We start from the raw sequence: 13,438 nt of genomic DNA, 5'->3' as shown, positions 1-13,438 counted from the left end.
AGAAAGGATCAGGAGGAAGCCTGGAACAAACAGCTTAGAAGCCACGAAAACAGAATTAGGGAAATAAATGACGCCATAAAATGTTCCAATGTCAGAATTATTGGAATCCCTGAAGGGGAGGAAAAAGAAAGAAGTCTAGAAGATATAATGGAACAAATTCTCCGTGAAAATTTTCCCAATCTCACAAATGGAACCAGTGTTCATGTACTAGAGGCAGAACGGTCTCCCCCTAAGATTATCGAATCTCAAAAGTCCTCAAGACACCTGATAGTAAGAATGAGGAATCATAATTGTAGACAGGCTCTCTTGAAAGCAGTTAGGACAAAGAAGCTCCTTACATATAGAGGAAAGCCCATCAGAATAATGTCAGACCTGTCCACAGAAACCTGGCAAGCCAGAAGGGCTGGCAAGATATATTCAGGGCACTAAATGAGAAGAACATGCAGCCAAGAATACTTTATCCAGCAAGACTGACATTCAAAATGAATGGAGAGATAAAGAGTTTCCAAGACCGGCAAGGCTTAAAAGACTATGCAACCACCAAGCCGACACTGCAGGAAATATTAAGGGGAGTACTATAAAAGAGGAAAAATCTTAAGAATAGCATTGAATAGAAATATAGAAACAATCTACAGAAAGAAAGACTTCAAAGGTAACACGATGTCAATAAAAACGTATTTATCAATAATCACTCTCAATGTGAATGGCCTAAATGCGCCCATAAAATGACACAGGGTTGCAGATTGGATAAAACAACAGGACCCATCCATATGTTGTCTACAAGAGACCCATTTAGAACCAAAGGATACACCCAGACTGAAAGTGAAGTGATGGAGAAGCATCTTTCATGCCAATGGGCCTCAAAAGAAGGCCGGGGTAGTGATTCTCATATCAGATAAATTAGATTTTAAACTAACAACTATAGTCAGAGATACAGAAGGACACTACATAATTATTAAAGGGACTATCCACCAAGATGATATAAGTATTGTAAATATCTATGCCCCTTTTTTGGGAGCAGCCAGTTACATAAGAAATCTATTAATCAAGATAAAAAGTCATATTCATATGAATACATTAATAGTAGGAGATCTTAACACGCCTCTCTCAGTAATACACAGATCATCCAAGCAGAAAATCAATAAAGAAACAAGAGCATTGAATGGCACATTGGACCAGATGGACCTCATAGATCTATACAGAACATTCCTCCCTAAAACAACAGAATACTCATTCTTCTCAAGTGCACATGGAATCTTCTCCAGAACAGACCACATGCTGGGTCACAAATCAAGGCTCAACTGATACCAAAAGAGTGAGATGATTCCCTGCATATTCTCAGATCACAATGCTTTGAAACTGGAGCTCAATCATAAGGAAAAGTATGGAAGGAATTCAAACACCTGGAAGCTAAAGACCACCCTGCTTAAGAATGCTTGGATCAACCAGGAGATCAAAGAAGAACTTAAACAATTCATGGAAACCAATGAGAATGAAGACACTTCAAACCGAAACCGATGGCATACAGCAAAGGCGGTCCTTAGAGGGAAATACATAGCCATCCAAACCTCCCTCAAAAAAAGTGAAAGATCCAGAATATACCAGCTGTGTCTACACCTTAAAGAGCTGGAGAATCAACAACAAATCAAACCAACTCCACACATAAGAAGGGAAATAATCAAGATTAGAGAAGAGATCAATGAGGTAGAAACTAGAGATACAGTAGAACGTATCAATGAAACTAGAAGCTGGTTTTTGAAAAAATCTATAAGATCAATAAACCATTGGCCACACTAATCCAAAAGAAAAGAGAGAAAGCTCAAATTAATAAAATTATGTATGAAAAGGGAGAGATCACAATTAACACCAAGGAAATAGAAACAATCATCAGAAGTTATTATTAACAGTTATATACCAATAAGTTAAGCAATCTAGATGAAATGGATGCATTCCTGGAAAACTATAAACTCCCAAAATTGAACCAGGAAGAAACTGACAACCTGAATAGACCAATATCTAGTAACAAGATTGAAACAGTGATCAAAAACCTCCCAAAAAACAAGAGCCCCGGACCTGACGGATCCCCTGGGGAATTCTACCAAATTTTCAAAGAAGAAATAACACCTATTCTCCTGAAGCTGTTTCAAAAAATTGAAGCAGAAGGAAAATTTCCAGACTCTTTTTATAAAGCCAGCATTACACTGATCCCCAAACCAGGCAAAGACCCTACCAAAAAGGAGAATTTCAGACCAATATCACTGATGAATATGGATGTTAAGATTCTCAACAGGATCCTAGCAAACAGGATCCAACAGCACATTAAAAAGATTATCTACCATAACCAGGTGGGATTCATCCCTAGGTCACAAGGATGGTTCAACATTTGCAAATCAATCAATGTGTTAGAACAAATCAATAAGAGAAGAGAGAACCACATGGTCCTCTAAATTGATGCAGAAAAAGCATTTGACAAAATCCAGCATCCATTCCTGATTAAAACGTTTCAAAGTATAGGGACAGAGGGAACATTCCTGAACTTCATAAAATCTATCTATGAAAAACCCATAGCAAATAACATCCTCAATGAGAAAAAGCTCACAGCCTTCCCGTTGAGATCAGGAACACGACAAGGATGCCCACTCTCACCACTCTTGTTCAACATAGTATTACAAGTCCTAGCAACAGCAATCAGACAACAAAGAGAAATAAAAGGTATCCAAATTGGCAATGAAGAAGTCAAACTCTCTCTCTTCACAGATGACATGATTCTTTATATGGAAAACCCAAAAGACTCCACCCCTAAACTACTAGAACTCATACAGCAATTCAGTAACGTGACAGGAAACAAAGTCAATGTACAGAAATCAGTGGCTTTCTTATACACTAACAATGAAAATTCAGAAAGGGAAATTAGAGAATCAATTCCATTTACTATAGCACCAAGAACCATAAGATACCTGGGAATAAACCTAACCAAAGAGGTAAAGGATCTGTACTAGAGGAACTACAGAGCACTCATGAAAGAAATTGAAGAAGACACAAAAAGATGGAAGACCATTCCATGCTCTTGGATCGGAAGAATAAACATTGTTAAAATGTCTATACTGCCAAGAGCAATCTATACTTTTAATGCCATTCTGATCAAAATTCCACCGGTATTTTTCAAAGAGCTGGAAAAAATAATCCTAAAATTTGTATGGAATCAGAAGAGACCCTGAATTGCTACAGAAATGTTGAAAAAGAAAAACAAAACTGGGGGCATCATGTTACCTGATTTCAAGTTTTACTACAAAGCTGTGATCACCAAGACAGCATGGTTCTGGCATAAAAACAGACACATAGACCAGTGGAACAGAGTATAGAGCCCAGATATGGACCCTCAACTGTATGGTCAAATCATCTTCGACAAAGCAGAAAAAAGTATATAGTGGAAAAAAGACTGTCTTTTCAATAAATGGTGCTGGGAAAATTGGACAGCTATGTGTAGAAGAATGAAATTCAACCATTCTCTTACACCACACACAACTATAAACTCAAAATGGGTAAAAGACCTGAACGTGAGGCAGGAATCCATCAGAATCCTGGAGGAGAACATAGGCTGTAACCTCTTCAATATCAGCCACAACAACTTCTTTTAAGATATGTCTCCAGAGGCAAAGGAAACAAAAGCGAAAATGAATTTTTGGGACTTCATCAAGATCAAAAGCTTCTGCACAGCAAAGGAAACAGTCAACAAAACCAAGAGGCAACCCACGGGATGGGAGAAGATATTTGCAAATGACAGTACAGGCAAAAGGCTGAAATCCAGAATCTATAAAGAACTTCTCAAACTCAACACACACAAAACATAATCATGTCAAAAAATAGGGCAGAAAACATGAACAGACACTTCTCCAATGAAGACATACAAATGACTATTATACACATGAAAAAATGTTCATCATCACTAGCCATCAGGGAGATTCAAATTAAAACCACATTGAGATACCATCTGACACCAGTTAGAATGGCCAAAATTAGCAAGACAGGAAACAACGTGTGTTGGAGAGGATGTGGAGAATGGAGAACCCTCCTACACTGTTGGTGGGAATGCAAGTTGGTGTAGCCACTTTGGAGAACAGTGTGGAGATTCCTCAAGAAATTAAAAATAGAGCTTCTCTATGACCCTGCAATTGCACTACTGGGTATTTACCCCAAAAATACAGATGTAGTGAAAAGAAGGGCCATCTGTACCCCAATGTTTATAGCAGCAATGGCCATGATCACCAAACTGTGGAAAGAACCAAGATGCCCTTCAACAGATGAATGGATAAGGGAGATGTGGTCCATATACACTATGGAGTATTATGCCTCCATCAGAATGGATGGTTACCCAACTTTTGTATCAACATGGATGGGACTGGAAGAGATTATGCTGAGTGAAATAAGTCAAGCAGAGAAAGTCAAGTATCATATGGTTTCACTTATTTGTGGAGCATAACAAATAACATGGAGGACATAAGGAGATGGAGAGGAGAAGGGAGTTGAGGGAAATTGGAAGGGGAGGTGAACCATGAGAGACTATGGACTCTGAAAAACTGAGTGTTTTGAAGGGGCGGGGAGTGGGAGGTTGGGGGAGCCAGGTGGTGGGTATTATGGAGGGCACGTACTGCATGGAGTACTGGGTGTGGTGCATAAACAATGAATTCTGTTACAGTGAAAAGAAATAAATAAAAATTAAAATTAAAAAAATTTTTTTAAAAAGAGAACTGAGCCAATGGGATTTCCTCAGGCTGTCAGAGAAGCCCTAACAAACTAATATACCATGGGTATGGAAAGATAATTGAGGGAGTAAATCAACCAGAAAACACATTCATGTTAAATTGTTCTAAACAACAAAAACCCAACCAAAATGGCTATCTATCCAATGATATAAAAGATAATATGCAAATTATTCCTTTAAATACATTAAATTATCCATTTAAAATTCTATTTGGGATTATGTCTTGGAAGATGAGAAAAAGAAAAAAAATGCTTTCAAGCTATTGAGGAACTATAAGATCATAGTATGATGCAGCATAGTATGGTACTTAAAAATCTGAATTCAAACCTCACCTTCACTACAGAGTAGCTGTGTAACCTTAATCAAGTTATTGAGCCTCTCTGTGCCTCCGTTTCCTCAGCTGAAAAACGGCATAATCATGTTAACTACCTCAGGGGGCTAATACAAAGATTAAACTTTTCATATTTGTAAAACAGAAACTGCTAAAAATGTTACATCAGTGCCTATTAAAAAAAATAGGATAAATCTTACACAAATAGCTTTATACTGGTCTGACCACAAGAAAACAGGAGTTCCTAGTATTATTAAATTTTGCCTTACTGAGAAAGTTCAATCAACTGAGGAAATAAGAACAAGGCAACAAAGTCTAACAAATGGTCTTAAGTGTCAAGGAGAAGTGCACAGTGGTTTTGAAGAATCTAGAGCAAACTGGTTAACTGAGAGATAATGTAAGAAGACAGGTCATCATCTTGGAAGGGACCAGTGCAGTACACACCCAGCTCTTGGCTAGGTCACTTACTGCATTCACATTAAACTCCTTGGCTTTCCATCTTCAAGAAATCACTGCAACTGTAGGCCCAGTAGAAGTCATGCATTTATGAGAGGAAATGCCATGATATAAATGTATCCTGCCAGGTGCCAAGGTGGGTGCCATAACGCAGAATAAGATGGAAGTAGAGGTTGAAGTCATGTTAATTCTCCACTGTAACTACAACAAAGGGGAGAGCCTCTTTTCAATATAAGAGTTTTATATTACATGGATTCATGTATATAGTCTTAAGAGACAGAAGATAATATCCACTTGAATCTCAGGATTAAAAAAATAAAGGGATATGTTCTCTTATTTCTCATATACAATATTCCATTGGATGTCAACTACAAAGTATCAGTATCACAAAATAGTGAAAGTAAATGCTTAAAATTTAAAGAGGATTACTCTCTTTCTTAGAAATTATTAATTTCCCAATAAAGTATCCCCAGTATCATAAAATAGTGAAAGTAAATGCTTAAAATTTAAAGAGAATTACTCTCTTTCTTAGAAATTATTAATTTCCCAACAATTATGAAAAAGACCCAGTACATCAGATTTATGAATTAGGACAATCAAAAAGTGGGGAGGAGCCAATGATGGCAACTCTTGTTTCAAAGATTTATATGTGACCAAATGAAATACATATTGTCTTTTTCTGATGACACAGGAATTCTTAGTGTGTCTTTAACCTAAGAACTCTATCCTTTGTAATAAGAATACTAGAGGGTATTATGCTAAGTGAAATAAGTAAATCAGAGAAAGACAATTATCATAAGATCTCTCTGAGGAATTTGAGAGGCAGGGCATATAGTCATGGGGGTTAGGGAGGGAAAAAATGAAACAAGATGGGATTGGGAGGGAGTCAAACCATAAGAGACTCAAGCTCATGAAACAAACTGAGGGTTGCTGGGAGGCTGGGGTTGGGGGGAGGGATAGGTTGGAACTGGTGATGGAAAATGGGGAAGGTATGCGCTATGGTGAGTGCTATGAAATGTGTAAGCCTGATGATCCACATACCTGTACCGCTGGGATAAATAACATATTATATGTTAATTTAAAATAATAAATAAATAAATTAATTAATATTAAAAAAATACTAAGATATTACATACTGTCTTTTCTCATAATCATTATAAATTGTATTTAACAATAAAAATGACTCACTCCGTTTTCCTCTTCCAGGGATGGCATCTATAGGTATTCAGAATGCTCCAGCATTTGACATACTGTCATAGGCTGTCCTACATACAGCTTCTAACAAAGCCAAGATGTCCCAAACCCCTGGCAATAGAATTGGTTACCTTTATACCAAGAAAGTTTGGAGACACCAAAATCCTCATGAGGCATCTGCACAGACTGACTTTGAGGAGTTACTGCTATGAGATCTGAAGTTTTAATGAAGTTGTCTAAAATGAAAAAACATGTCGGCAGGGCACATGGTTGTTCTATGTTGCTTAGAGTGTCCAGGACAGGATCAAGCATGCTTTCCTTGTTGAAGAGCAGAAAACCATTGTGAAGTGTTAAAGACACAGAGTCAGAAAGCAAAAAAAAAAAAATTGAAGCTTTCTTAAAAATGAAGCATTTTTAAAAATGAAGTTTTTAAGTAATAAAAAATTAAGAGGCCAAAAGAAGACTAATTTTAAAAACACAGGCAAACATATTAATTCTTGTTTCCTTCAGAAATTAAAATCAATAATTGGAAAAGGTAGTTTTTTTTAACATGCTATGTTTATGTCAAAATCTAGTCCCCCTAAAAAATTATTATCAAAAGTTAACAGTTAATTATTTCTAAGGCACAAATTGCCAGATAAGAAATCTAGTAACCCCTTAACCCATTCCAACAGATAGCAAAAATGTCTTACATCTCCAAATATATAAGCTATAAGAATAATGTACATAAAATGTAAAAATGCCAGATATTCAATGGAATCACTGCCATCGGCTTTGAGAGCCCAAAAGTTTGTACGTTACAAGCTGTCCTTCGAAAGAGTATTTCATTAATAAAGAACAAAGGGAAGAGAGAGATTTTCCAGTTCACTGTTTTCTAACAACCTACGTTTTTTAGCTTTGAAGTAAGAATTAAGAAAAATATGTTATTAACATAATTAGACAAAGTTACTCATTATTTCTACATTAGGTAGCAAAGATATTGCTAAGTATGAGGCATAGCAACCTCTTATTTAACCAAAATGTGACTGATGGTGATAACTAATTAAGACCCAAGTCAGTAACTAAACCTGAAATGTAATTTTATTCTAAATTATCAAACTACTTTTTATAGTAACAGATAATTTAGTCCTCACTAAGTTCAGATACTTCACTAAAAAAATGTGTAGACAATTCTAGGGGTAGAGCAGCAAGAGAAATCTTAACTACAGAGTTTGGGTATTAAACTGACAAGGCTGTAATAAGTCCTTCTTAACTGTGGTTTGTGACCAGCTGATGTACAACCTACCAGGGTTGCTTCTCTTTCATTCTTTCCCATTCTTAGAGCTTTTAATCTATTTTCTTATTTTTTTAACTTTAATTTTATTTTTTTTCAGTGTTCCAAAATTCATTGTTTATGCACCACACCCAGTGCTCCATGCAATTCGTGCCCTCCATAATACCCAACACCAGGCTCACCCAACCCCCCACCATGCTCCCCTCCAAAACACTCAGTTGGTTTCTCAGAGTCCCCAGTCTCTCATGGTTTGTCTCCCCTCTGATTTCCCCATCTCAATTCTCATCTCCATCTCCCAATGTCCTTCATGTTATTCCTTATGCTCTACAAGTAAGTGAAACCATGATACTTGACTCTCTCTGCTTGACTTATTTCACTCAGCATAATCTCTTCCAGTCCCATCCATGTTGATACAAAAGTTGAGTAACCATCCTTTCTGATGGAGGCATAATACTCCAGTGTATATATGGACCGTATCTTCTTTATCCATTCATCCATTGAAGGGCATCCTGGTTCTTTCCACAGTTTGGCAACTGTGGCCATTGCTGCTATGAACACTGCAGTACAGATGGCCCTTCTTTTCACTACATCTGTATCTTTGGAGTAAATACCCAGTAGTGCAATTGCAGGGTCATAGGCTAGCTCTAGTTTTATATTTTTGAGGAATATCCACACTGTTTTCCAAAGTGGCTGCACCAACTTACATTCCCACCAACATTGTAAGAGGATTCTCCTTTCTCCACATCCTCTCTAACACATGTTGTTTACTGTCTTGTTAATTTTGGCCATTCTAACTGGTGTCAGGTAGTATCTCAATGTGGTTTTGATTTGAATCTTCCTGATGGCTAGTGATGATGAACATTTTTTCATATGCCTGTTAGCCATTCATATATCTTCTTTGGAGAAGTGTCTGCTCAATGTTTTCTGACCATTTTTTTGACGTGATTATCTGTTTTGTGTGTGTTGAGTTTGAGGAGATCATTACAGATCTTGGTTATCAGCCCTTTGTCTGTAGTGTCATTTGCGAATATCTTCTCCCATTCCGTGGGTTGCCTCTGTGTTTTGTTGGCTGTTTCCTTTGCTGTGCAGAAGCTCTTGATCTTGATGAAGTCCCAAAAGTTCATTTTCGCTTTTGTTTCCTTTGCCTTTGGAGACATATCTTGAAAGAAGTTGCTGTGGCCGATATCAAAGAGGTTACTGCCTACGTTCTCCTCTAGGATTTTGATAGATTCCTGCCCACATTGAGGTCTTTTATCCATTTCGAGTTTATAGTTGTGTGTGGTGTAAGAGAATGGTCAAGTTTCATTCTTCTACACATAGCTGCCCAATTGTCCCAGCACCATTTATTGAAGAGACTGTCTTTTTTCCACTGGATATTTTTTCCTGCTTTGTCGAAGATGATTTGACCATACAGTTGAGGGTCCATATCTGGGCTCTCTACTCTGTACCACTGGTCTATGTGTCTGTTTTGTGCCAGTACCATGCTGTCTTGGTGATCACAGCTTTGTAGTAAAGCTCAAAATCAGGCAATGTGGCATTTTATCTATCTTCAACTTAGTTACAATCAAACCCTAAACAGTCTTCTTTCTCTAAACATGTAAATAATAACTTGCTGGCAAATTTGATAGCATTAAAACAAACTATGTTATTAATAATCTACCAGCACACCTAACTTTTTTTTTTTGAAGATTTTATTTATTTATTTGACAGACAGAGAGCACAAGTAGACAGAGAGGCAGGCAGGGTGGGGGGGAGAAGCAGGCTTCCTGCTGAGCAGAGAGCCCAGGACCCCAGGATCATGACCTGAGCTGAAGGCAGAGGCTTTAACCCATTGAGCCACCCAGGCACCCCTACACCTGACTTTCTATCTTCATCTCACATCTACATAAACATCCACCTAATCAATCAATATAAATGGAATTTTCCACCCATCATATCAAACTTACAGAAAAGAAAAGGTACAGCTCTTCATAAACTCAACATAGTTAATTCATTAAATCTGTAGTGTTCCAAGATTCCCAAGATATTCTCTGCTACATTTACACCTATTTATTTCTCATTCTATGAATGAAGAAAAATATTTTGCAAAATGCACCCAGATTACAGTTAAGATTTCTGATCAATATTTTCTGGCATTATGTTTCAATGGAAAAGCCACATACTTTTTATGAAATTTAATCAATTATTTTAACAGAAATGTGGCCTCAACTAAAGGGATATTAAGAAACAGTAAACAAAGACAATCTTAGAAAACAGATGCATTATGTAGTTACTGAAGCCAGCATTTACTGACAGGATATCATTCTACTATTTGTAGAAGTATAGAAACTAAGAAGATACTACAAAAATTGCTGAAGGGGCTTTTGTTCTTTACCTGTTCAATAGATGCAAACAATGCATAAAAATATTTAATGTGCTATGAATATGGGGGTGTATGTATCCCTTTCAAATAGCATTTTTATATTCTTTCAGTAAATATCAAGTAGTACAATTGCTAGGTCCTAGGGTAATTCTATTTTTAACTTTTTGAGGAACCTCCATACTGTTTTCCACAGTGTCTGCACCAGTTTACTTTCCCACCAACAACATAAAAGTGTTCCCCTTTCTCCACATCCTCGCAAACACCTGTTTTATTTCATATTGTCCATTTCAGACATTCTGACAAGTGTGAGGTAATATCTCTTTATAGTTTTGTTATTTTAATTCAATTAATTAACATACAGTGTATTATTAGTTTCAGAGGTAGAATTCAGTGATTCATCAGTTACATAATACCCAGTGTTCATTACATCATGTGCCTCCTTAATGCCTATCACCCAGTTACCTCATCTATAACCACCCTCTCCCCTGCAGCAATCCTCAGTTTTTGTTTCCTACGATTAAGAGGCTCTTAGGGTTTGTCTCCCTCTGGTTTTGTCTTGTTTTATTTATTTCCTCCCTTCCCTAGCTCCTCTTTTTGTTTCTTAAATTCCACGTATCAGTGAGATCTATGATAATTGTCTTTCTCTGATTGACTTATTTCCCTTAGCATAATCCCTTTAGTTCCAACCCTGTCATTGCAAATGTTAAGATTTCATTTTTTGACAGCTGAATAGTATGCCTGTGTGTGTGTGCGCGCACGCGTGTGTGTGTGTGTGTGTGTGTGTGCATGCGCGCGTGTGCCTGTGTGTGTGTGTGAACACCACTTCTTCACCTGTTCATCTCTTAATGGATATCTGGGCTCTTTCTCTACTTTGGCTATTGTGGACATTGCTGCTAGAAATAAAGGGATGCAGATGCCCCTTCAAATCACTACATTTGTATTTTGGGGGTAAATACCTAGTAGTGCAATTGCTGGGTCATAGAGTAGCTCTATTTTCAACTTTTTGAGGACCATCCATACTGTTTTCCAGAGTGGCTAAAACAATTTCCATTCTCACCAACACTCCGGGGGTTTCCCCTTTCTCACATCCTTGCCAACATCTGTTATTTCCTGACTTGTTAATTTCAGCCATTCTGACCAGTGTGAGGCAGTATCTCACTGTGGTTTTGATTTGTATTTCCCTGATGACAAATAATGTGGAGCCCTTTTTCATGTGTCGGATGGCCATTGGTATGTCTTCACTGGAGAAGTATCTGCTCATGTATTCTGCCCATTTCTTGATTGGATTATTTGTTCTTTGGATGCTGAGTTTCATTAAGTGCCTTAGAGAGTTTTGGATACTAGGATTTTACCTGATAAAGACATTTGCAAATATCTTCTCCCATTCTGTCAACTGTCTTTTTGTTTCATTGATTATTTCCTTTGCTGTGTAAGAGCTTTTTAATCTTGAAGTCCCAATGGTTCATTTTTGCCTTTGGAGACATGTCTAGCAAGCAGTTGCTGCAGCTGAGGTGACAGAGGTGGCTACCTGTGTTTCCTCTACCATTTTGAAGGATTCTTGTCTCACATTTAGGCCTTTCATCCATTTTGAGTCTATTTTTGTGCATGGTGTAAGGAAATTGTCCAGTTTCACTCTTCTGCATGTGGCTGTCCTATTTTCCCAACACCATTTGTTGAAGAGACTGTATTTTTTCCATTGGATATTCTTTCCTGCTTTGTTGAAGATTAGTTGACCACAGAGTTAAGAGTCCATTTCTGAGTTCTCTATTCTGTTCCATTGACCTTTCTGTCTCTTTTTGTATTGTCTTGATGATTACAGCTTTGTAATATAGTTGAAGTTTGGAATTGGATGTCACCAGCTTTGGTTTTCTTTTTCAACATTCCTCTGGCTACTTGGGGTCTTTTCTGGTTCCATACCAATTTTAGGATTATTTGTTCCAGCACTGTGAAAAAAAAAAAAAACTTGATGATATTTTGATAGGTGTTGCACTGAATGTATAGACTGCTCTGGGAAGCAGAGACATTTTAACAATATTTGTTCTTCCAATCCATGAGCATGGAAAGTTTTTCCATTTCTTTGTGTCTTCCTCAATTGCTTTCATGAGTGTTCTATAGTTTTCTGAATATAGATTCTTTGCCCCTTTGCTCAGATTTATTCCTAGGTATCTTGTGGTTTGGGGTGCAACTGTAAATGGGATCGACTCCTTAATTTCTCTTTCTTCTGTCTCATTTTTGGTGTATAGAAATGCAACTGATTTCATATCCTCTCACTTTGCTGAATTCCTATATGAGTTCTACCAATTTTGGGGTGAAGTCTTTTGGATTTTCCATATGGAGTGTCATGTTATCTGCAAAGAGTGAGACTTCAATTTCTTTGCCAGTTCAGATGTCTTTTATTTCTTTTTGTTGTCTGATTGCTGAGGCTAGGACTTCTAAGTATTATGCTGAACAACAGAGGTGAGAGTGGACATTCCTGATGTATTCCTAACCTTAGGGGAAATGCTCTCAGTTTTTCCCTATTGAGTATGGTATTTTTTGTGGCCTTTTATGTTACTGAGGTGTGTTCCCTCTATCCCTACACTGTGAAGAGTTCTAATCAAGAAAGGATGCTGTACTTTGTCAATGTTTTTTCTGCATCTATTGAGAGAATCATATGGTTCTTGTCCTTTCTTTTATTAATGTAGAATATCACATTGATCTGCAGATGTTGAACCGCCCTTGAAGCCCAGAATAAATCCCACTTGGTGGTGGTGAGTAATCCTTTTAATGTACTATTGGATGCTATTAGCTAGTATCTTCAAGGGTATTTTTGTACCTGTGTTCATCAGGGATATTGGTCTGTAAATCTCCCTTTTGGTGGGGTCTTTGCTTTTGGGATCAAAGCAATGCCAGCCTCCTAAGAGTTTGGAAGTTTTCCTTCCATTTCTGGTTTGTTTGCTTGTGTTTTGTTTTGTTTTGTTTTGTTTGAAACACCTTCATGAGAATAGGTATGAATTCTTCTTTAAATGTTTGGTACAATTGCCCTGGGAAGCCCCAGACTCTTGTTTCTTGGGAGATTCT

At 37.3% G+C, this 13,438-nt stretch overlaps 1 protein-coding gene and 1 long non-coding RNA gene across 9 annotated transcripts in view; one reads left to right on the top strand and one right to left on the bottom strand.

Moving 5' to 3' along the window:
* KDM4C (lysine demethylase 4C) overlaps positions 1 to 13,438 on the bottom strand; it is a 470,115-nt gene that overhangs the window by 210,940 nt on the left and 245,737 nt on the right. The gene's annotated exons all lie outside the window — the stretch shown is intronic.
* On the top strand, positions 9,115 to 11,980 carry LOC125083148 (uncharacterized). Its single transcript, XR_007122183.1, has 3 exons — positions 9,115 to 9,191; positions 9,752 to 9,760; positions 11,890 to 11,980. It is a non-coding gene; the product is annotated as an uncharacterized LOC125083148 (long non-coding RNA).

Source organism: Lutra lutra, chromosome 13 (genome assembly GCF_902655055.1).
Source record: "Lutra lutra chromosome 13, mLutLut1.2, whole genome shotgun sequence".
Classification (NCBI taxonomy): Eukaryota; Metazoa; Chordata; class Mammalia; order Carnivora; family Mustelidae; genus Lutra; species Lutra lutra.
Note: the sequence above shows the minus strand (reverse complement) of the source record. Positions and strands in the feature narration are given on the sequence as shown.